The following is a 24,097-nucleotide window of genomic DNA, read 5'->3' on the forward strand; positions in this document are numbered from 1 at the left end:
CAGGGCAGGTACAACATGAGTTATATACACAGTAAATCTCCCTCCACACTGTCCCATCAAACACTCCCTGGGCAGCTACAGCACGGGTTAGATTACAGAGTAAAGCTGCCTCTACACTGTCCCCATGAAAACACTCCAAGGGCAGGTACAGACAGGTGAGATACAGGGCAAAGCTCCCTCTACACTGTCCCAAACACCCCAAAGGCAGGTACAGCACAGGTTAGACACAGAGTAATGCTCCCTCCACACTGTCCCATCAAACACTCCCAGGGCAGGTACAACACAAGTTAGATATCGAGTAAATCTCCCTCTGCACTGTCCCATCAAACACTCACAGGGCAGGACCAGCACAGGTTCGATGGAGAGTAAAGCTCCATCTACACTGTCCCCATCAAACACTCCCAGGGCAGGTACAGACAGGTGAGGTACAGGGCAAAGCTCCCTCCACACTGTCCCAAACACTCCAAAGGCAGGTACAGCACGGGTTAGACACAGAGTAAAGCTCCCTCCACACTGTCCCATCAAACACTCCCAGGGCAGGTACAGCACGGGTTAGATAAAGAGTAAAGCTCCATCTACAATGTCCCATCAAACACTCCCAGGGCAGGTACAGCACGGGTTAGATACAGAGTAAAGCTCCCTCCACACTGTCCCATCAAATAATCCCAGGGCAGGTACAGCACGGGTTAGAGACAGAGTAAAGCTCCCTCTACACTGTCCCATCAAACACTCCAAGGGCAGGTATAGTGTGGTGCAGATATAGAGTAAAACTCCCTCAACACTGTTGCACCAAACACTCACAGGGCAGGTGCAACATGAGTTATATACAGAGTAAATCTCCCTCCACACTGTCCCATCAAACACTCTCAGGGCAGGTATAGCATGGGTTAGATACAGAGTAAATCTCCCTCTACACTGTCCCATCAAAACCTCTCAGGGCAGGTACAGCACGGGTTAGATACAGAGTAAAGCTCCCTCGACGCTGTCCCATCAAAACCTCTCAGGGCAGGTACAGCATGGGTTAGATATCGAGTAAAGCTCCCTCCACACTGTCCCATCAAACACTCTCAGGGCAGGTACAGCATGGGTTAGATATCGAGTAAATCTCCCTGTACACTGTCCCATCAAACACTCCCAGGGCAGGTACAGGGTTAGATACAGAGTAAAGCTCCCTCTACACTGTCCCATCAAACACTCCCAGGGCAGGTACAGGGTTAGATACAGAGTAAAGCTCCCTCGACACTGTCCCGTCAAACACTCCCAGGGCAGGTACAGCACGGGTTAGATACAGAGTAAAGCTCCCTCTACACTGTCCCATCAAACACTCCCAGGGCAGGTACAACATGAGTTATATACACAGTAAATCTCCCTCCACACTGTCCCATCAAACACTCCCTGGGCAGCTACAGCACGGGTTAGATTACAGAGTAAAGCTGCCTCTACACTGTCCCCATGAAAACACTCCAAGGGCAGGTACAGACAGGTGAGATACAGGGCAAAGCTCCCTCTACACTGTCCCAAACACCCCAAAGGCAGGTACAGCACAGGTTAGACACAGAGTAATGCTCCCTCCACACTGTCCCATCAAACACTCCCAGGGCAGGTACAACACAAGTTAGATATCGAGTAAATCTCCCTCTGCACTGTCCCATCAAACACTCACAGGGCAGGACCAGCACAGGTTCGATGGAGAGTAAAGCTCCATCTGCACTGTCCCCATCAAACACTCCCAGGGCAGGTACAGACAGGTGAGGTACAGGGCAAAGCTCCCTCCACACTGTCCCAAACACTCCAAAGGCAGGTACAGCACGGGTTAGACACAGAGTAAAGCTCCCTCCACACTGTCCCATCAAACACTCCCAGGGCAGGTACAGCACGGGTTAGATAAAGAGTAAAGCTCCATCTACAATGTCCCATCAAACACTCCCAGGGCAGGTACAGCACGGGTTAGATACAGAGTAAAGCTCCCTCCACACTGTCCCATCAAATAATCCCAGGGCAGGTACAGCACGGGTTAGAGACAGAGTAAAGCTCCCTCTACACTGTCCCATCAAACACTCCAAGGGCAGGTATAGTGTGGTGCAGATATAGAGTAAAACTCCCTCAACACTGTTGCACCAAACACTCACAGGGCAGGTGCAACATGAGTTATATACAGAGTAAATCTCCCTCCACACTGTCCCATCAAACACTCTCAGGGCAGGTATAGCATGGGTTAGATACAGAGTAAATCTCCCTCTACACTGTCCCATCAAAACCTCTCAGGGCAGGTACAGCATGGGTTAGATATCGAGTAAAGCTCCCTCCACACTGTCCCATCAAACACTCTCAGGGCAGGTACAGCATGGGTTAGATATCGAGTAAATCTCCCTCTACACTGTCCCATCAAACACTCTCAGGGCAGGTACAGCATGGGTTAGATATCGAGTAAATCTCCCTCCACACTGTCCCATCAAACACTCCCAGGGCAGGTACAACACAAGTTAGATATCGAGTAAATCTCCCTCTGCACTGTCCCATCAAACACTCACAGGGCAGGACCAGCACAGGTTCGATGGAGAGTAAAGCTCCATCTACACTGTCCCCATCAAACACTCCCAGGGCAGGTACAGACAGGTGAGGTACAGGGCAAAGCTCCCTCCACACTGTCCCAAACACTCCAAAGGCAGGTACAGCACGGGTTAGACACAGAGTAAAGCTCCCTCCACACTGTCCCATCAAACACTCCCAGGGCAGGTACAGCACGGGTTAGATAAAGAGTAAAGCTCCATCTACAATGTCCCATCAAACACTCCCAGGGCAGGTACAGCACGGGTTAGATACAGAGTAAAGCTCCCTCCACACTGTCCCATCAAATAATCCCAGGGCAGGTACAGCACGGGTTAGAGACAGAGTAAAGCTCCCTCTACACTGTCCCATCAAACACTCCAAGGGCAGGTATAGTGTGGTGCAGATATAGAGTAAAACTCCCTCAACACTGTTGCACCAAACACTCACAGGGCAGGTGCAACATGAGTTATATACAGAGTAAATCTCCCTCCACACTGTCCCATCAAACACTCTCAGGGCAGGTATAGCATGGGTTAGATACAGAGTAAATCTCCCTCTACACTGTCCCATCAAAACCTCTCAGGGCAGGTACAGCACGGGTTAGATACAGAGTAAAGCTCCCTCGACGCTGTCCCATCAAAACCTCTCAGGGCAGGTACAGCATGGGTTAGATATCGAGTAAAGCTCCCTCCACACTGTCCCATCAAACACTCTCAGGGCAGGTACAGCATGGGTTAGATATCGAGTAAATCTCCCTGTACACTGTCCCATCAAACACTCCCAGGGCAGGTACAGGGTTAGATACAGAGTAAAGCTCCCTCTACACTATCCCATCAAACACTCCCAGGGCAGGTACAGGGTTAGATACAGAGTAAAGCTCCCTCGACACTGTCCCGTCAAACACTCCCAGGGCAGGTACAGCACGGGTTAGATACAGAGTAAAGCTCCCTCTACACTGTCCCATCAAACACTCCCAGGGCAGGTACAACATGAGTTATATACACAGTAAATCTCCCTCCACACTGTCCCATCAAACACTCCCTGGGCAGCTACAGCACGGGTTAGATTACAGAGTAAAGCTGCCTCTACACTGTCCCCATGAAAACACTCCAAGGGCAGGTACAGACAGGTGAGATACAGGGCAAAGCTCCCTCTACACTGTCCCAAACACCCCAAAGGCAGGTACAGCACAGGTTAGACACAGAGTAATGCTCCCTCCACACTGTCCCATCAAACACTCCCAGGGCAGGTACAACACAAGTTAGATATCGAGTAAATCTCCCTCTGCACTGTCCCATCAAACACTCACAGGGCAGGACCAGCACAGGTTCGATGGAGAGTAAAGCTCCATCTACACTGTCCCCATCAAACACTCCCAGGGCAGGTACAGACAGGTGAGGTACAGGGCAAAGCTCCCTCCACACTGTCCCAAACACTCCAAAGGCAGGTACAGCACGGGTTAGACACAGAGTAAAGCTCCCTCCACACTGTCCCATCAAACACTCCCAGGGCAGGTACAGCACGGGTTAGATAAAGAGTAAAGCTCCATCTACAATGTCCCATCAAACACTCCCAGGGCAGGTACAGCACGGGTTAGATACAGAGTAAAGCTCCCTCCACACTGTCCCATCAAATAATCCCAGGGCAGGTACAGCACGGGTTAGAGACAGAGTAAAGCTCCCTCTACACTGTCCCATCAAACACTCCAAGGGCAGGTATAGTGTGGTGCAGATATAGAGTAAAACTCCCTCAACACTGTTGCACCAAACACTCACAGGGCAGGTGCAACATGAGTTATATACAGAGTAAATCTCCCTCCACACTGTCCCATCAAACACTCTCAGGGCAGGTATAGCATGGGTTAGATACAGAGTAAATCTCCCTCTACACTGTCCCATCAAAACCTCTCAGGGCAGGTACAGCATGGGTTAGATATCGAGTAAAGCTCCCTCCACACTGTCCCATCAAACACTCTCAGGGCAGGTACAGCATGGGTTAGATATCGAGTAAATCTCCCTCTACACTGTCCCATCAAACACTCTCAGGGCAGGTACAGCATGGGTTAGATATCGAGTAAATCTCCCTCCACACTGTCCCATCAAACACTCCCAGGGCAGGTACAGGGTTAGATACAGAGTAAAGCTCCCTCTACACTGTCCCATCAAACACTCCAAGGGCAGGTATAGTGTGGTGCAGATATAGAGTAAAACTCCCTCAACACTGTTGCACCAAACATTCACGGGGCAGGTGCAACATGAGTTATATACAGAGTAAATCTCCCTCCACACTGTCCCATCAAACACTCTCAGGGCAGGTGTAGCATGGGTTAGATACAGAGTAAATCTCCCTCTACACTGTCCCATCAAAACCTCTCAGGGCAGGTACAGCACGGGTTAGATACAGAGTAAAGCTCCCTCTACGCTGTCCCATCAAAACCTCTCAGGGCAGGTACAGCATGGGTTAGATATCGAGTAAATCTCCCTCTACACTGTCCCATCAAACACTCTCAGGGCAGGTACAGCATGGGTTAGATATCGAGTAAATCTCCCTCTACACTGTCCCATCAAACACTCCCAGGGCAGGTACAGCACGGGTTAGATTACAGAGTAAAGCTGCCTCTACACTGTCCCCATTAAAACACTCCAAGGGCAGGTACAGACAGGTGAGATACAGGGCAAAGCTCCCCCTTCACTGTCCCAAACACTCCAAAGGCAGGTACAGCACAGGTTAGAGACAGAGTAATGCTCCCTCCACACTGTCCCATCAAATAATCCCAGGGCAGGTAAAACACAAGTTAGATATAGAGTAAAGCTCCCTCGACACTGTCCCATCAAACACTCCCAGGGCAGGTACAGCATGGGTTAGATACAGAGTAAAGCTCCCTCTGCACTGTCCCATCAAACACTCCCAGGGCAGGTACAGCATGGGTTAGATACAGAGTAAAGCTCCCTCTGCACTGTCCCATCAAACACTCTCAGGGCAGGTACAGCATGGGTTAGATATCGAGTAAATCTCCCTCTGCACTGTCCCATCAAACACTCCTAGGGCAGGTACAGACAGGTGAGGAACAGGGCAAAGCTCCCTCTACACTGTCCCAAACACTCCTAAGGCAGGTACAGCATGGGTTAGACACAGAGTAATGCTCCCTCCACACTGTCCCATCAAACACTCCCATGGCTGGTACAACACAAGTTGGATACAGAGTAAAGCTCCCTCTACACTGTCCCATCAAACACTCCCAGGGCAGGTACAGGGTTTGATACAGAGTAAAGCTCCCTCTACACTGTCCCATTAAAACACTCCCAGGGCAGGTACAGCACGGATTAGAGACAGAGTATAGCTCCCTCCACACTGTCCCATCAAATAATCCCAGGGCAGGTCAAACACAAGTTAGATACAGAGTAAAGCTCCCTCTATACTGTCCCATCAAACATTCCCAGGGCAGGTACAGGGTTCGATACAGAGTAAAGCTCCCTCCACACTGTCCCATCAAACACTCTCAGGGCAGATACAGCATGGGTTAGATACAGAGTAAAGCTCCATTTACACAGTCCCATCAAACACTCACAGGATCGATACAGAGTAAAGCTCCCTCTACACTGTCCCAAACACTCCAAAGGCAGGTACAGCATGGGTTAGATACAGAGTAAAGCTCCCTCTATACTGTCCCATCAAACATTCCCAGGGCAGGTACAGGGTTCGATACAGAGTAAAGCTCCCTCCACACTGTCCCATCAAACACTCTCAGGGCAGATACAGCATGGGTTAGATACAGAGTAAAGCTCCATTTACACAGTCCCATCAAACACTCACAGGATCGATACAGAGTAAAGCTCCCTCTACACTGTCCCAAACACTCCAAAGGCAGGTACAGCATGGGTTAGATACAGAGTAAAGCTCCCTCTATACTGTCCCATCAAACATTCCCAGGGCAGGTACAGGGTTAGATACAGAGTAAAGCTCCCTCTGCACTGTCCCATCAAACACTCCAAGGGCAGGTATAGTGTGGTGCAGATATAGAGGAAAACTCCCTCCACAGTGTCCCATCAAACACTCTCAGGGCAGATACAGCATGGGTTAGATATCGAGTAAATCTCCCTCTACACTTTCCCAAACACTCCCAGGGCAGGTACAGCACGGGTTAGACACAGAGTAATGCTCCCTCCACACTGTCCCATCAAACACTCCCAAGGGCAGGTATAGCACGGGTTAGATACAGAGTAAAGCTCCCTCTACACTGTCCCATCAAACACTCCCAGGGCAGGTATAGCACGGGTTAGATACAGAGTAAAGCTCCCTCCACACTGTCCCATCAAACACTCCCAGGGCAGGTACAGGGTTAGATACAGAGTAAAGCTCCCTCCACACTGTCCCATCAAACACTCCCAGGGCAGGTACAGGGTTAGATACAGAGTAAAGCTCCCTCCACACTGTCCCATCAAACACTCCCAGGGCAGGTACAGGGTTAGATACAGAGTAAAGCTCCCTCTACACTGTCCCATCAAACACTCCCAGGGCAGGTATAGAGTGGTTTAGATGTAGAGTAAAGCTCCCACTAAACTGTCCCAACAAACACTCCCAGGGAAGGTACAACACAAGTTAGATACAGAGTAAAGCTCCCTCTACACTGTCCCATTAAACACTCCCAGGGCAGGTACAGCACCGGTTAGATACAGAGTAAAGCTCCATTCACACTCTCCCCATCAAACACGCCCAGAGCAAGTACAGCATGGGTTAGATATCAAGTAAAGCTTCCTCTACACTGTCCCATCAAACAGTCCCAGGGCAGGTACAGCAAGGGTCAGATACAGAGTAAAGCTCCCTCTACACTGTCCCCTCAAACACTCCCAGGGCAGGTACAGCACGGGTTAGATACAGAGTAAAGCTCCCTCGACACTGTCCCATCAAATAATCCCATGGCAGGTACAGGGTTAGATACAGAGTAAAGCTCCCTCTCCACACCTTCCCATCAAATACTCCCAGGGCAGGTACAGCAAGGATTAGATACAGAGTAAAGCTCCCTCTACACTGTCCCATCAAAGACTCCCAGGGCAGTTACAACACAAGTTAGATACAGAGTAAAGCTACCTCAACACTGTCGCATCAAACACTCGCAGGGCAGGTACAACATGAGTTACATACACAGTAAATCTCCCTCCACACTGTCCCATCAAACACTCCCTAGGCAGCTACAGCACGGGTTAGATTACAGAGTAAAGCTGCCTCGACGCTGTCCCCATTAAAACACTCCAAGGGCAGGTACAGGGTTAGATACAGAGTAAATCTCCCTCTACACTGTCCCAAACACTCCAAAGGCAGGTACAGCACAGGTTAGAGACAGAGTAATGCTCCCTCCACACTGTCCCATCAAATAATCCCAGGGCAGGTACAGCACGGGTTAGATACAGAGTAAAGCTACCTCAACACTGTCCCATCAAACACTCCCAGGGCAGGTACAGGGTTAGATACAGAGTAAATCTCCCTCTGCACTGTCCCATCAAACATTCACAGGGCAGGTACAGCACGGGTTAGATACAGAGTAAAGCTCCCTCTACACTGTCCCATCAAACACTCCTAGGGCAGGTACAGACAGGTGAGGTACAGGGCAAAGCTCCCTCCACACTGTCCCAAACACTCCAAAGGCAGGTACAGCACAGGTTAGATACAGAGTAATGCTCCTTCTACACTGTCGCATCAAACACTCGCAGGGCAGGTACAACATGAGTTATATACACAGTAAATCTTGCTCCACACTGTCCCATCAAACACTCCCTGGGCAGGTACAGCACCGGTGAGATTACAGAGTAAAGCTGCCTCTACACTGTCCCCATTAAAACACTCCCAGGGCAGGTACAGCACGGGTTAGAGACAGAGTATAGCTCCCTCTACACTGTCCCATCAAATAATCCCAGGGCAGGTACAGCACGGGTTAGATACAGAATAAAGCTCCCTCTACACTGTCCCATCAAACACTCCCAGGGAAGGTACAGCACGGGTTAGATATCAAGTAAAGCTCCCTCTACACTGTCCCATCAAACACTCCCAGGGCAGGTACCGCACGGGTTGGATACAGAGTAAAGCTCCCTCTACACTGTCCCATCAAACACTCCCAGGGCTGGTGCAGCGCAGTTTAGATACAGAGTAAAGCTCCCTCTACACTGTCCCATCAAACACTCCCAGGGCAGGTACAGCATGGGTTAGATACAGAGTAAAGCTCCCTCTACACTGTCCCATCAAACATTCCCAGGGCAGGTACAGCACGGGTTCGATACAGAGTAAAGCTCCCTCTACACTGTCCCATCAAACACTCCCAGGGCAGACACAGCAAGGGTTAGATACAGAGTAAAGCTCCCTCTGCACTGTCCCATCAAACACTCCCAGCGCAGGTACAGCATGGGTTAGATACAGAGGAAAGCTCCCTCTACACTGTCCCATTAAACACTCACAGGGCAGGTACTGCACGGGTTAGATACAGAGGAAAGCTCCCTCGACACTGTCCCATCAAACACTCACAGGGCAGGGACTGCACGGGTTTGATACAGACTAAAGCTCCCTCTTCACTATCCCATCAAACACTCCCAGGGCAGGTACAGCACGGGTTAGATACAGAGTAAAGCTCCCTCTACACTGTCACATCAAACACGCCCAGGGCAGGTACAGCACGGGTTAGATACAGAGCAAAGCTCACTCTACACTGTCCCATCAAACAGTCCCAGGGCAGGTACAGCACGGGTTAGATACAGAGCAAAGCTCACTCTACAGTGTCTCATCAAACACTCCCAGGGCAGGTACAGCACGGGTTAGATTGCACGGGTTAGATACAAAGTAAAACTCCCTCTATACTGTCCTATCAAAACTCCCAGGGCATGTACAGCACAGGACACTCCCAGGGCAGGTACAGTACCGGTTAGATAGAATAAAGCTCCCTCTACACTGTCCCATCAAACACTCTCAGGTCACGTACAGGGTTAGATACAGAGTAAAGCTCCCTCTACACTGTCCCATCAAACACTCCCAGGGCAGGTACAGCACGGGTTAGATACAAAGTAAAACTCCCTCTATACTGTCCTATCAAAACTCCCAGGGCATGTACAGCACAGGACAAATACAGAGTAAAGCTCCCTCTGCACTGTCCCATCAAACACTCCCAGGGCTGGTACAGCATGGGTTAGGTACAGAGTAAAGCTCCCTCTACACTGACCCATCAAACACACCAAGGGCAGGTATAGCATGGGTTAGATACAGAGTAAAGCTCCCTCTACACTGACCCATCAAACACACCAAGGGTAGGTACAGCACGGGTTAGATACAGAGTAAAGCTCCCTCTACACTGACCCATCAAACACACCAAGGGCAGGTACAGCATGGATTAGATACAGAGTAAAGCTCCCTCTACACTGACCCATCAAACACTCCCAGGGCAGGTACAGCACGGGTTAGATACAGAGTAAAGCTCCCTCTACACTGTCCCATCAAACACTCCCAGGGCAGGTACAGGGTTAGATACAGAGTAAAGCTCCCTCTACACTGTCCCATCAAACACTCCCAGGGCAGGTACAGCATGGGTTAGATACAGAGTAAAGCTCCCTCGACAATGTCAAATCAAACACTCGCAGGGCAGAGACAGCACGGGTTAGATACAGAGTGAAGCACCATCTACACTGTCCCATTAAACACTCCCAGAGCAGGTACGGCATGGGTTAGATATCAAGTAAAGCTCCCTCTACACTGTCCCATCAAACTTTCCCATGGCAGGTCCAGAACGGGTTAGATACAGAGTAAAGCTCCCTCCACACCGTCCCATCAGACACTCCCAGGCCAGGTACAGCACGGGTTAGATACAGAGTAAAGCTCCCTCCACACTGTCCCATCAAACACTCCCAGGGCAGGTACAGCACAGGGCAAATCCAGAGTAAACCTCCCTCTGCACTGTCCTATCAAACACTCCAAGATCAGGTATAGCACAGAGCAAATACAGAGTAAAGCTCCATCTGGACTGTCCCATCAAACACTCCCAGGCCAGGTACAACATGGGTTAGATACTGAGTAAACCTCCCTCTACACTGTCCTGTCAAACACTCCAAGGGCAGGTACAGCACGGGATGAATACAGAATAAAGCTCCCTCTGAACTGTCCCATCAAACACTCCCAGGGGTAGGTACAGCACGGGTTAGGTACAGAGTAAAGCTCCCTCTACACTGTCCCATCAAACACTCCAGCGACAGGTACAGCACGGGTTAGATACAGAGTAAAGCTCCCTCTACACTGTCCCATCAAACACTCCAGCGACAGGGACTGCACGGGATAGATACAGAGTAAAGCTCCTTCTGCACTGTCCCACCAAACACTCCCAGGGCAGGTACAGCACCGGTTAGATAGAGAGTAAAGCTCCCTCTACACTGTCCCATCAAACACTCCAGCGGCAGGTATAGCACAGGGCAAATACAGAGTAAAGCTCCCTCTAGACTGTCGCATCAAACACGCCCAGGGCAGGTACAGCACGGGTTAGATACAGAGCAAAGCTCACTCTACACTGCCCCATCAAACACTCCCAGGGCAGGTACAGCACAGGCTAGATACAGAGTAAAGCTCCCTCTACAGTGTCCCATCAAACACTCCCAGGGCAGGTGCAGCACGGCTTAGATACAGAGTAAAGCTCCCTCTACACTGTCCCATCAAACACTCCCAGGGCAGGTACAGCACAGGGCAAATACAGAGTAAAGCACCATCCAGACTGTCCCATCAAACTTTCCAATGGCAGGTCCAGAACGGGTTAGATACAGAGTGAAGCTCCCTCTACACTGTCCCATCAAACACTCTCAGGTCACGTACAGGGTTAGATACAGAGTAAAGCTCCCTCTACACTGTCCCCATCAAACACGCGCAGGGCAGGTTCAACATGAGTTAGATGCAGAGCAAAGCTCCCTCTGCACTGTCCCATCAAACACTCCCAGGGCAGGTACAGCACGGGTTAGATACAAAGTAAAGCACCCTCTACACTGTCCCATCAAACACTCCCAGGGCATGTACAGCACAGGACAAATACAGAGTAAAGCTCCCTCTGCACCGTCCCATCAACACTCCCTGGGCAGGTACAGCACGGGTTAGATACAGAGTAAAGCTGCCTCGACAATGTCAAATCAAACACTCGCAGGGCAGATACAGCACGGGTTAGATACAGAGTAAAGCTCCCTCGACACTGTCCCATCAAACACTGCCAGGGACAGGTGCAGCACGGGTTAGATATCAAGTAAAGCTCCCTCGACACTGTCCCATCAAACACTCCCAGGGCAGGTCCAGAACGGGTTAGATACAGAGTAAAGCTCCCTCTACACTGTCCCATCAAACACTTCCAGGTCAGGTATAGCACAGGGCAAATACAGAGTAAAGCTCCCTCTGCACTGTCCCATCAAACATTCCCAGGGCAGGTACAGCACGGGTTAGATACAGAGTAAAGCTCCCTCTGCACTGTCCCATCAAACACTCCCAGGGCAGATACAGCACGGGTTAGATACAGAGTAAAGCTCCCTCTACACTGTCCCATCAAACACTCCCAGGGCAGATACAGCACGGGTTAGATACAGAGTAAAGCTCCCTCTGCACTGTCCCATCAAACACTCCCAGGGCAGATACAGCACGGGTTAGATACAGAGTAAAACTCCCTCTGCACTGTCCCATCAAACACTCCCAGCGCAGGTACAGCATGGGTTCGATACAGAGTAAAGCTCCCTCTACACTGTCCTGTCAAACACTCCCAGGGCAGGTACAGCACCGGTTAGATACAGAGTAAAACTCCCTCTGCACTGTCCCATCAAACACTCCCAGCGCAGGTACAGCATGGGTTCGATACAGAGTAAAGCTCCCTCTACACTGTCCTGTCAAACACTCCCAGGGCAGGTACAGCACCGGTTAGATACAGAGTAAAGCTCCCTCTACACTGTCCCATCAAACACTCACAGGGCAGGTACTGCACGGGTTAGGTACAGAGTAAAGCTCCCTCTGCACTGTCCCATCAAACATTCCAAGGGCAGGTACAGGGTTAGATACAGAGTAAAGCTCCCTCTGCACTGTCCCATCAAACATTCCAAGGGCAGGTACAGGGTTAGATCCAGAGTAAAGCTCCCTCTACACCGTCCCATCAAACACTCCCAGGGCAGGTACAGCACGGGTTAGATACAGAGTAAAGCTCCCTCTACACTGTCCCATCAAACACTCCCAGCGCAGGTACAGCACGGGTTAGATACAGAGTAAAGCTCCCTCTACACTGTCCCATCAAACACTCCCAGGGCAGGTACAGCACGGGTTTGATACAGAGTAAAGCTCCCTCTACACTGTCCCATCAAACACTCCCAGGGCAGGTACAGCACGGGCTCGATACAGAGTAAAGCTCCTCCGGTATGCCCCCCCTTGCCCAGGTCAGTCACTCTCCTCCCCTCCGAACCCCAATCCCCTGCCCTGCAGCTCTCTCTGCACTCTCCCTCACTCTACCCGCATCTTCTGCTCCGTTTTCGACTCAGCATTCTCCGTGTGCTCTGCTGTGGAGAGAAATTATGAAAATGAAAGCAGTTTCCCTAATGCAGCCCCTTTCACAACCTCCCAAAGAACTTTGCAGCTGATGAACATAAGAACATAAGAAGTAGGAGCAGGAGTCGGCCAATCGGCCCCTCGAGCCTGCTCCGCCATTCAATAAGATCATGGCTGATCTGATCCTAACCTCAAATCTAAATTCATGTCCAATTTCCTGCCCGCTCCCCGTAACCCCTAATTCCCTTTACTTCTGGGAAACTGTCTATTTCTGTTTTAAATTTATTTAATGATGTAGCTTCCACAGCTTCCTGGGGCAGCAAATTCCATGGACCTAAGTACTTTATTGAAGTGTAGTCACTGTTGTAATGTCGGAACCGTGGCAGCCAATTTGCGCACAGCAAGATCCCACAAACAGCAATGTGAGAATGAGCAGATCATCTGTTTTTAGATGTTGGATAAATATTGGCCCAGGACACCGGGGAGAACTCCCCCCCTGCTCTTCTTCCAATAGTGGCCGTGGGATCTTTGGCGTCCACCTGAGAGGGGCAGACGGGGCCTTGTTTTAATATCTCAACCGAAAGACGGCACCTCCGACAGTGCGGCACTCCCTCAGTACCGGCACTGGGAGTGTCGGCCTGGATTATGGGGCTCGAGTCTCTGGAGTGGGGTTCGAACCCATGACCTTCAGACTCAGAGGGGAGAGAGAGAGAGACCCACTGAGCCGCAGCTGACAGTCTAAAGGAGAGTTTCAGGCAATCCGTGACTAAACCTACTGGTCGGTGAATGGGTACCTGGAGGGGATCTATTTAAAATCATCACCTATCGAATGAGGGGAGAGGTTAGGAGAGTGTTTTTACACAGAGTGTTGTTAGGACATGGACTGTCCGACCAGGAACACTGAGAGTTTTACTCTGAATCCACAACAGCTTTTCAAAGGGAAGGGAAGAAATATTTGAAAATAATAATTTAATAGGGTCTGGGGAAAGGTAGGGGAATGGGACTGAGGGGCTCGGTCTTTCAGAGAGCGGGCACGGGGGCGATGGGCCGAATGGGGAAAGGGTAGGGGAATGGGACTGAGGGGAGAGGTCTTTCAGAGAGCGGGCACGGGGGCGATGGGCCGAATGGGGAAAGGGTTGGGGAATGGGACTGAGGGGAGAGGTCTTTCAGAGAGCGGGCACGGGGGCGATGGGCCGAATGGGGAAAGGGTAGGGGAATGGGACTGAGGGGAGAGGTCTTTCGGAGAGAGGGCACAGGGTTGGATGGGCCGAATGGGGAAAGGGTTAGGGAATGGGACTGAGGGGCGGGGTCTTTCAGGGAGAGGGCACGGGGGGCGATGGGCTGAATGGCCTCTTTGCTGCGTGGCCTTAGCAACGACCCAGCTCCGGTGGAACCGGACGGGACGAGGCCAGGCTGAGGCGTCCCCTTCCACAGTGGGACAGCTCTCGATGCCTGGGGCCGACCCACGAGGAAACAGGCGAGGTAACGGAGGGCGAGTGCCTTCGAGGGAGAAGAGGAGCAGAGCGAGAAATATAAAGTCAACCCCTGAATTGAAACTATGTGGCGGGGGGGGCGGGGGGGGGGGGCGTTGAATATTCATGAGAGCAAACACTGCACATTAACATAATCTCAGTAATTAAAGGGATGAGCAGATGTTAACGCTCCCAATTTTTTTTTTTGTTGCCAAATTCGGGTTATTTCGAAAGGGGCCGCAGAACGCAGGAAGGATCATTGTGTGCGTTTGGGGGGTGCAGGGGAGGAGAGGGCCAGGGAGAATTCAGCTCCTGCGTCAGTAATAGAAGTTAACTGAATGCTTGCTAAAATGATTCTCCAATTATATCGAACCATGCACTGGAATTGCAGCCTTTAAAAGCAAAATTGTATGCGTGCTTGAAAAGGAAACAATTTGCAAGGCTACGGGGGAAAGTGCAGGGAGAGTGGGACTAATTGGATTTCTCGTTGCAAAGAGCCGGCAGAGGCACGATGGGCTGAACGGCCTCCCCCCTCCTGCGCTGTAAGATTCGACGACACGTCTCTTGGCAAACGTTCCCGAAACGCTTTACGGCCACTGGTGAAACGCAGCAGTCGATTTTACAGGCGGCAAGCTCCCCCAAACAGCAGTCGGGTCACTTGGGTGGTGTTGGTTGAGTGGGCAGCGTTGGCCCCAGGACCACCTGCCCGTCTTCCGACGGGGTCCGCGCGCCCCGAGCGCTCCGGCTGTTCGCCCACGGGGGGCGTCGCAGCCCGCTCCGAACCTGCCCGTGCTCAGCCTCCACGCACTCCCCCAAAGGGTCAGGGAATAGTGGTGAGGTGCCAGCAGCCCTGGCCGATTTGCCCGCCCACCCCGCCTTCCTCCCTAACCCTGCAGTACCCCAAAATACTGCCCTGGGTGAAAGGTAAGTGAACTCCGCACAGAGTGGGTTTGGAACCTGGAGGAACAGCTCCAGACAATCTGTCCAGGCTAAAGTGGCAGTGAAGGTCCCCCAGGAGCACACTGCGTGACCTCCCGTCTCAATCGGAGAGAGGCAGTAAACAATCTCCCCCTCCTCACGCCATCAAACAGCAAACCAGCTGTGTATTTTTCCCTCTGTCAGTTTGGCTCGATCGGTCGGTATCACTCTCTCCCCTCTGAGCCGGGAGGTCGTGGGTTCGAGCCCCCACTCCAGAGACTCGAGCCCCACAATCCAGGCCGACGCTCCCAGTGCCAGCACTGAGGGAGTGCCGCACTGTCGGAGGTGCCGTCTTTCGGATGAGACGTTAAACCCCGTCTGCCCCTCTCAGGTGGATGTAAAAGATCCCACGGCCGCTATTGGAAGAAGAGCAGGGGGGAGCTCTCCCCGGTGTCCTGGACAATATTTATCCCTCAACCAACACCTAATTGTCATACTGCTGTTTGTGGGATCTTGCTGTGCGCAAATCGGCTGCCGTGTTTCCTACATAACAACAGTGACTAAACTTCAAATATACTTAATTGGCTGTAAAGCGCTTTGGGACGTCCTGAGGTCATGAAAGGCGCTGTAGAAATGGGAGTCCTTCCTTTCTAAATATAAATCTATCCCGTTCTATCTCACCTCTTCCCCACATCACTGAATATAACACGCTCAGAATTCCATTTCCAAAATGGCACCTCCGAGCGCAACACTTAAAAGCGCCTGTCGCCCTCGTGCTCCGACGCTGGTGGTCAAGGACACGGGAATGGGGGGGGCACTGGGAGGGGCGTGGGCTGGGGTAGCGATGTCAGGGCATCACTGGATCCCTGCTACGCCTGTAAGACGCGTCTTTAAAAATAGATCTGCCTCACAGCCAACGCCTCGCACTGCGAGGGGAACAGCGCATCTATCCTGGGCCTGCCTAAATCCCCTTGAAGTGATGATGCTGCCCTTTTAAGGGTGCCATGGCAACACTGCTAATATAGGGAATGGGAGGGGCCCACAGCTGCCTAATACGTATTCTCCCTGTCTCCCCTTGCAGAGCTCTCTCTCGCTCTCTCTCGCTCTCTCTCTTCCTCTCTTCCTCTCTCCCTGCATGTCACTCACTCTCTCTCTCTCCGTCTCTTTGCATATCACTCTCTCTCTCTCTCTCTCTCCCTCTCTCTCTCTCCCTGTCTCTCTGCATATCACTCACTCACTCTCTCTCTCTCTCCCTCCCTGTCTCCCCGCATATCACTCACTCTCTCTCTCTCTCTCTCTCCCTCCCTGTCTCTCTGCATATCACTCACTCACTCACTCTCTCTCCCTCCCTGTCTCCCCGCATATCACTCACTCACTCTCTCTCTCTCTCCCTCCCTGTCTCCCCGCATATCACTCACTCTCTCTCTCTCTCTCCGTCTCCCCGCATATCACTCTCTCTCTCTCTCTCTCTCCCTCTCTCTCTCTCTCTCTCTCTCCCTGTCTCTCTGCATATCACTCACTCACTCTCTCTCTCTCTCTCCCTCCCTGTCTCCCCGCATATCACTCACTCTCTCTCTCTCTCTCTCCGTCTCCCCGCATATCACTCCCTCTCTGTCTGTCTCTCTCTCTGTCTGTCTCCCCGCATATCACTCACTCTCTCTCTCTCCCTGTCTCCCCGCATATCACTCACTCTTTGTCTCTCTCTCTATCTCTCTCTCTCTATCAATCTGTCTTTCTCTCTGTCTGTATCTCTGTCTCCCCGTCTCCCCTCATATCACTCTCTCTCTCTGTCTCTCTCTCTCTCTGTCTCCCCTCATCTCTCTCTCCCCCTTCCATATCTCTCTCTCTCACTCTCACTCGCTGCCTCCCCGCTTTATGTCTCTGCCTCTCCTCCTTCCCTCTCTTTCCCCTCCCCTCTCTCTCCCCTACCCTCTCTCTCCCTCTCTCTACCTCCTCTCTCCCCTCTTCCTCCATCTGTCTCTCTCCCCGCTCCCTCCCTCTCTCTCTATCAGTCTCTCTCTCTCTCTGTCTGTTTCTTTCTCTCTCCATCCCCCTCTCTCCAGTGAACCCCACCAGAATATAATTGCCCTCCTGCTCCAAGGTCCTGTATTGTAGTCAATCAAAGGCTGGCTTTGCTGCCTGACTCTGTTATAAAAGGGGATCTTGACCCCATGTTTGACCCCAGTTCTGTGCTCAGAGATTTCTGATCTAAACTAAGGGCAGTAATAGAAGGTTGGGGGATGCACTGTGATTGGCCTCAGTGCCCCTGGGTTAGGGAGAGGGGTAAATAATCATCCCGGGTCTGCTCCTGATCGCTGTCCAGTGGCTCTTACTGGAAATTGTGTGTGTGTACTCATTTATCTGTGTGTGTGTGTGTGTGTACATGTGTGTGTACATGTTTGTCTGTGTGTGTGTGCATGTGTGTTTATGTGTGCACCCATGCATGCATGTGTGTAGCTATGTGTGTATATGCATGTGTGTGCATGTGCACGTGTGTTAATGCGTGAGCATACGTGTGTAGGTGTGTGTATGTGTGCGTGCATGTGTGTTAATGAGTGCGTGTGTGTGCATATGTGTGCACTTGCGGGTGTATGCATGCGTGTTTGTGTGTGTGTGCATTTGTGTGCATACGTGTGTGTAGGTGTGTGTGTTTGCGTGTGTAGGTGTGCGTGTTTACGTGTGTAGGTTTGTGCGTTTGTGTGTAGGTGTGTGTGTGTTTGTGTGTGCGTGCGCTTGTGCACGTGTGTTTATGTGTGTGAGTGTGTAGGTGTGTGTGTCGGTGTATAGGTGTGCGTTTGTGTGTTTGCGTGTTGGTCTACGTGTGTAGGTGTGCGTGCACGTGCGTGTGTAGGTGTGTGTAGGTGCGTGTGTTTGTGTGTAGGTGCGTGTGTTTGCGTGTGTAGGTGTGTGCGTGTGTGTGTGGCGGGAGTATAGGTGTGTTTGCGTGTGTAGGTGTGTGTAGGTGCGTGTGTTTGTGTGTAGGTGCGTGTGTTTGTGTGTAGGTGCGTGTGTTTGCGTGTGTAGGTGTGTGCGTGTGTTTGTGTGAGTGTGAACATGGGCACACTGAATGCTAAATGATTCGGAGGGGTTTTGCCCCCTGAACTCCCCTCTCCTTAGTTTGACCCTGTGCCCTCCCCCCTCCCTGTCCTACTCTAATGCTTGAGTCTGAAGTATTGACCCAGATTTGACCTTTCACCTGCAACGTGACATAAAAGAAAGAAGAAAGATTTGCATTTATATAGCGTCTTTCACGACCTCAGGATGTCCCAAAGCGCTTTACAGACAATTAAGTACTTTTGAAGTGTAGTCACTGTTGTGATGTAGGAAACGCGGCAGCCAATTTGCGCACAGCAAGATCCCACAAACAGCAATGTGATAATGATCAGATATTCTGTTTTTAGGTGTTGGTTGAGGGATAAATATTGGCCCCAGGTCACCGGGGAGAACTCCCCCCCCCTGCTCTTCTTCCAATAGCGGCCGTGGGATCTTTTACGTCCGCCTGAGAGGGGCAGACGGGGCCTCGGTTTAACGTCTCATCCGAGAGACGGCACCTCCGACAGTGCGGCACTCCCTCGGTACTGGCACTGGGAGTGTCGGCCTGGATTATGGGGCTCAAGTCTCTGGAGTGGGGGCTCGAACCCACGACCTTCTGACTCGGAGGCGAGAGAGAGAGAGAGACCCACTGAGCCAGGGGTGTGAGGCACCGCCCCCTCTGATGCCCCTGGAGGTGGGGGTTACCTATTTTCTGCCATTTGCTGTCATGCGATCCGTCCAAAGCTGAAAGTCCCAAGTCTTCCCTCACAGCTCAGGAGTCTGGCACTGGAATGGGGGGGATCGGCCCTGCGGGTCATCCCCAGGGGTGGACTGTTCCCCCCCCCCCTCCCCTGATTGTGCTGTCCCGCTGTGCCATCAGACTGAGATCAGGAACTCTCCCATGGAGGGGGTGGGGGAAGTCCCAACTTGGGGCCAATTAACCTGTGGCACCATCCAGTGCCCCACCCTGTGGGCACAGGGAGTATAACAAGAGCGCCCTGTGCGTGTGTGTGTGTGCACACACACGTGTGTGTGTGCACACACGCGTGTGTACACGTGTGTGTGAGCACGTGCGTGAGCGAGCGTCCACATGTGCACGTCTGCATTCCTGTCTGCCTGCACGCGTGGGTGAGGGCGTGTGCACGTGCGTGCGTCTGTGTGCGTGCACATGTGTGTGCGTGTGTGTGTCCGTGTGTTGTCGGGGGATCAGATCGGGCCTAATGACCTGCTGACGCTCACTATGTAGGTTTACACATATAGAATGGCCAGTTCTGGGGAGCTCACCAAAGCTCCTGTGCATTACCTCTCGCCCCCCCCACCACCTCATATTAACTCACCAACTCAGAGGCGGAGTGTGGGTGAGGGAGGGAGAGTGAGGAGGGAGGGAGGGAGGGCGGGCATTAGTGAGAGCTGGTAAAACACCGGGGAGTCCTGTAAGGCTGCGGCAGCCAAGTGCTTGGGGTCGGGTGAGGCAGGAGCAGGGTTAAATCCATTAGCAAGGGACAGCTAGAACCAATACACATTGTAAACAGAGGCAGTTGCCGAGGCAACCGGCATTCACTTCCACTTATAGAGCAGACCAGATAGGGCTCCAAATAAAGCAAATCTCAACTAATCTCTCCAGTGCCTGCTCCCCAGGCAGCCAATTGCTACGTGTGTTTGTCTGTGTGTGTATGTTTTTATCTGTGTTCGTCTGTGTGTGTTTGTGTGTGTTTTCAGCTGTGTGTTTGTGTGTTTTTATCTGTCTGTCTGTGTGTGTGATTGTGTGTGTGTTTTTATCTCTGTGTGTTTGTCTGTGTGCTTTTATCTGTGTGTGAGTCTGTGTGTTTGTGTGTGTTTTTATCTCTGTGTGTTTGTGTGTGAGTCTGTGTGTGTGCATGTGTTGATGTGTGTCTGTGACTGTGTGTCTGTGTGTGCTGATGTGTGTTTGTCTGGTGTGTGTGCATGTATCAGTTTGTGTGTTTGTGCCGAATCGATGTATGTGTGTGTGTGTGTGTGTGTGTACCGGTGTAGGTGTGTGTGTGTGTGTGCCTGTGACTCTGTGTGTGTGTGTATCAGTGTAGGTGTATGTATCTATGCGTGTGTGTGTACCGGTGTAGGTGTATGTATATGTATCTATGCGTGTGTGTGTGTGTGTACCGGTGTAGGTGTATGTATCTATGCGTGTGTGTGCCTGTGACTGTGTGTGTATCAGTGTAGGTGTATGTATATGTGTGTATATTCTGTGTGTAGGTGTGTGTGTGTGTGTGTATATATTCTGTGTGTCGGTGTATATGTGTGTGTATTCTGTGTGTAGGTGTGTGTGTGTGTGTGTATATATTCTGTGTGTCGGTGTATATGTGTGTGTATTCTGTGTGTAGGTGTGTGTGTGTTTGGTGCGTGTGTTGGGGGATTTATCCCCATCACAACCTTTTGTTCTTCAATTCTCTGCACACACAACACACACAACACACACACACCCCTCAAACAAACCCTCCCCAAAACACACAGCTGCGTTAATAGATCAAAGAGTGGCGATTGAACTGTAACACTCACATGCCAGATCACGAAAAAGATGAGAGACGCACAAAGCACCAAAGTTAACATGTAGCAGAAAGCTGCAAATGTGAAAGCCATTGTGGTGCGATCAGCGGCAGCTCGTCCTTCGCTGGCCGGCGAGCCCAGGCTCCTCTCTCTGTCTCTCTCTCTCTGTCTCTCTGCTTCTTCCCCAATAAAAAAGGCAATTGTCCCGCAATCTTTGCCTTCAGTCTTTCCCCCTTCCCTCCGTCTCAGGGAAATCAGCCGTCAGCCAGGCAGCATCAGGGAACTTTGCTCTTTTTTCTTTTGGAAATCCAGGATCTTTTATTAATGGCCCCTCCAACGCTGTCTTTTTTTCTCTCCCCTTCGTCTTGATGTGCTACTGACGCACTTATTTTAGATTCAGGCACAAAGATGGGGAGACGAAGGCAAGATTCCCAGGCATCGTACCCCTCCCGTCAGAGGGAAGGGGCCAAGAGGGGAAAATTCCCCCTGCGTTAGGGGCTGGAGTCTGCTCACTGCCAAATCTGTGCTTTCATCCTCTGTCTCTGTCTCTCTCTCCCTCCCTCTCTCTGTCTCTATCTCTCTCCCCTCTCTCTCTGTCTCTCTCTCCCTCCCTCTCTCTGTCTCTATCTCTCTCCCCTCTCTCTCTGTCTCTCTCTCTCTCTGTCTGTCTCTCTCCCTCTCACTGTCTCTGTCTCTCACTCTCTGTCTCTCTCCTTTGTCTCTCTCTCCCTCTCTGTCTCTCTCTCTCTCCCACTGTCTCTGCCTCACACTCTCTGTCTCTCCCTCTCTGTCTCTCTCCCTCTGTCTCTCTCCCACTGTCTCTGTCTCTCCCTCTCTGTCTCTCTCTCTCCCTCTCTCTCTCCCACTGTCTCTGTCTCTCCCTCTCTGTCTCTATCTCTCCCCTCTCTCTCCCCCTCTCTGTCACTATCTCTCTGTCTCTCTCCCTCTCACTGTCTCTGTCTCTCACTCTCTGTCTCTCTCCTTTGTCTCTCTCTCCCTCTCTGTCTCTCTCTCTCTCCCACTGTCTCTGCCTCGCACTCTCTGTCTCTCTCCTTTATCTCTCTCTCTCCCACTGTCTCTGTCTCTCTCCCTCTTTCTCTCTCCCACTGTCTCTGTCTCTCCCTCTCTCTCTCTCCCACTGTCTCTCACTCTCCCTCTCTCTCCTGTCTCTGTCTCTCACTCTCTCTCTCTCCCACTGTCGCTGTCTCTCACTCCCACTGTCTCTGTCTCTCACTCTCTCTCTCTCTCCCACTGTCTCTGTCTCTCTCTCCCACTGTCTCTCTCTCTCTCTCCCACTGTTTCTCACACTCTCTCTCTCCTACTGTCTCTGTCTCTGTCTCTCCCTCTCTCTCTCCCACTGTCTCTGTCTCTCTCTCACCTGCTCTCCTACTGTCTCTGTCTCTCCCTCTCTGTCTCTCTCTCTCCCACTGTCTTTCTCTCTCTCCCTCTCTCTCTCCTACTGTCTCTGTCTCTCTCTCTCTCTCTCTCCCACTGTCTCCCTCTCTCTCTCCCACTGTCTCTCTCTCTCCCACTCTCTCACTCTCTCTCCCACTGTCTCTCTCTCTCTCCCACTGTCTCTCTCTCTCCCTCTCTCTCCCACTGTCTCTCTCCCACTGTCTCTCTCTCTCTCTCTCCCTCTCCCACTGTCTCCCTCTCTCCCTCTCTCTCCCACCGTCTCTCTCCCTCTCTCCCTCTCTCTCCCACTGTCTCTCTCTCTCTCCCACTGTCTCTCTCTCTCCCTCCCTCTCCCACTATCTCTCTCCCTCTCTCTCCCTCTCTCCCTCTCTCTCCCACTGTCTCTCTCTCTCTCTCTCACACTCTCTCTCTCCAGCTCTTATCTGCTCCTCAGGTGTAACTGAGAGCCTGCAATAAAAAAACAAACGTTCAGTCTGCGAGGTTTGGATCGAAGGACGCTGGCTGTTACCTCATGTGGTGTGAAATGATTCCTGCTCCTTGATAAAATGCTGGCAGTGGGAGGAGGGTCTGATCGCAAAGCCCGTCTGGTGCTAGGTGCCCTTTTTAATTTCAATCTGATAACAAATAAACAAAAAAAAAAATCAGACCAAGCTTAATCCCTGGCAAACGTTTCTCCGTAAAACATCCCCGGATTTGGCAAAGTTTTCATATTGAACTCTGCGATTTCAAACCAGACCCCTCCTCCCCCTCCTCCCCCTCACCCTGCCCAACCTTTCCATGGGTGCAAAATCCTTTAAAATGGTGAATATGCAGCCGGACTTTATTGTGTTTGCGATGCTCTTTATCATTCTGAGACGAGGGAGCAAATGCTCTTGACTGAGTGTCTGGTTTATTTTTCCAGGAGTGGGGAGATAATCGGGAGTCGATTGGCTCTGTGTAAAAAGAGGGGAAATGTTTTCATCGAAAATAAATAGGATGTAAAATGGGGAATTGTGCAGACATATTGCAGATCCGTCTCTCTCTCTTTCTGTTTCTATCTCCGTCTCTGTCTCACTCTCTTTCTCTGTCTCTCTATCTCTGTCTCTGTTTTGTCCTCTCTCTCGGTCCATCTGTGTGTTTCTAGCTCTCCGTTTCTGTCTCTCTCTTTGTCTCTCTCTCTGTCCCTCTCTGTCGCTGTCTTTTGGTCTGTCTTTGTCCATCTGTGTGCGTGTGTCTCTTTCTCTCTGTCTCTCTCTGTTTCTGTCTCTCTGTCTTTGTCTGTCTCTGTCCATCTGTGTGTGTGTGTCTCTCTCTCTGTTTCTGTCTCTCTCTCCTCCTGTCTGTCTTTGTCTGTCTCTCTGTCTCTATCCATCTGTGTGTGTGTATCTCTCTCTCTCTGCCTGGCTGTTTATCTCTGTCTTTCTGTCCATCTGTGCGTTTCTCTCTCTCTCTCTGTCTCTCTCTCTTACTGTCTGTCTGTCTCTCTGTCTCTGTCCATCTGTGCGTGTGTGTGTGTCTCTCTCTGCCTGTCTGTCTTTGTCTGTCTCTCTCTCTGTGTCTCTGTCCATCTGTGCGTGTGTCTCTCTCTATCTGTCTGTCTGTCTTTGTCTCTCTCTCTCTCTCTCTGTCTCTGTCCATCTGTGCATGTCTCTCTCTCTCTGTTTCTCTCTCTCTGAATGTCT

General features: G+C 51.3%; 1 long non-coding RNA gene across 1 annotated transcript in view; it reads right to left on the bottom strand.

Moving 5' to 3' along the window:
• The window catches only part of LOC137306491 (uncharacterized), a 51,668-nt gene extending 30,072 nt beyond the window's left edge, over positions 1-21,596 (bottom strand). Inside the window, exon 1 of the long non-coding RNA XR_010958891.1 lies at positions 21,033-21,596. This is a non-coding gene — a long non-coding RNA (uncharacterized lncRNA). The remainder of the gene's footprint in view (positions 1-21,032) is intronic.
• Positions 21,597-24,097: the final 2,501 nt, after the last annotated feature.

Source organism: Heptranchias perlo, chromosome 43, assembly GCF_035084215.1.
Source record: "Heptranchias perlo isolate sHepPer1 chromosome 43, sHepPer1.hap1, whole genome shotgun sequence".
NCBI lineage: Eukaryota > Metazoa > Chordata > Chondrichthyes > Hexanchiformes > Hexanchidae > Heptranchias > Heptranchias perlo.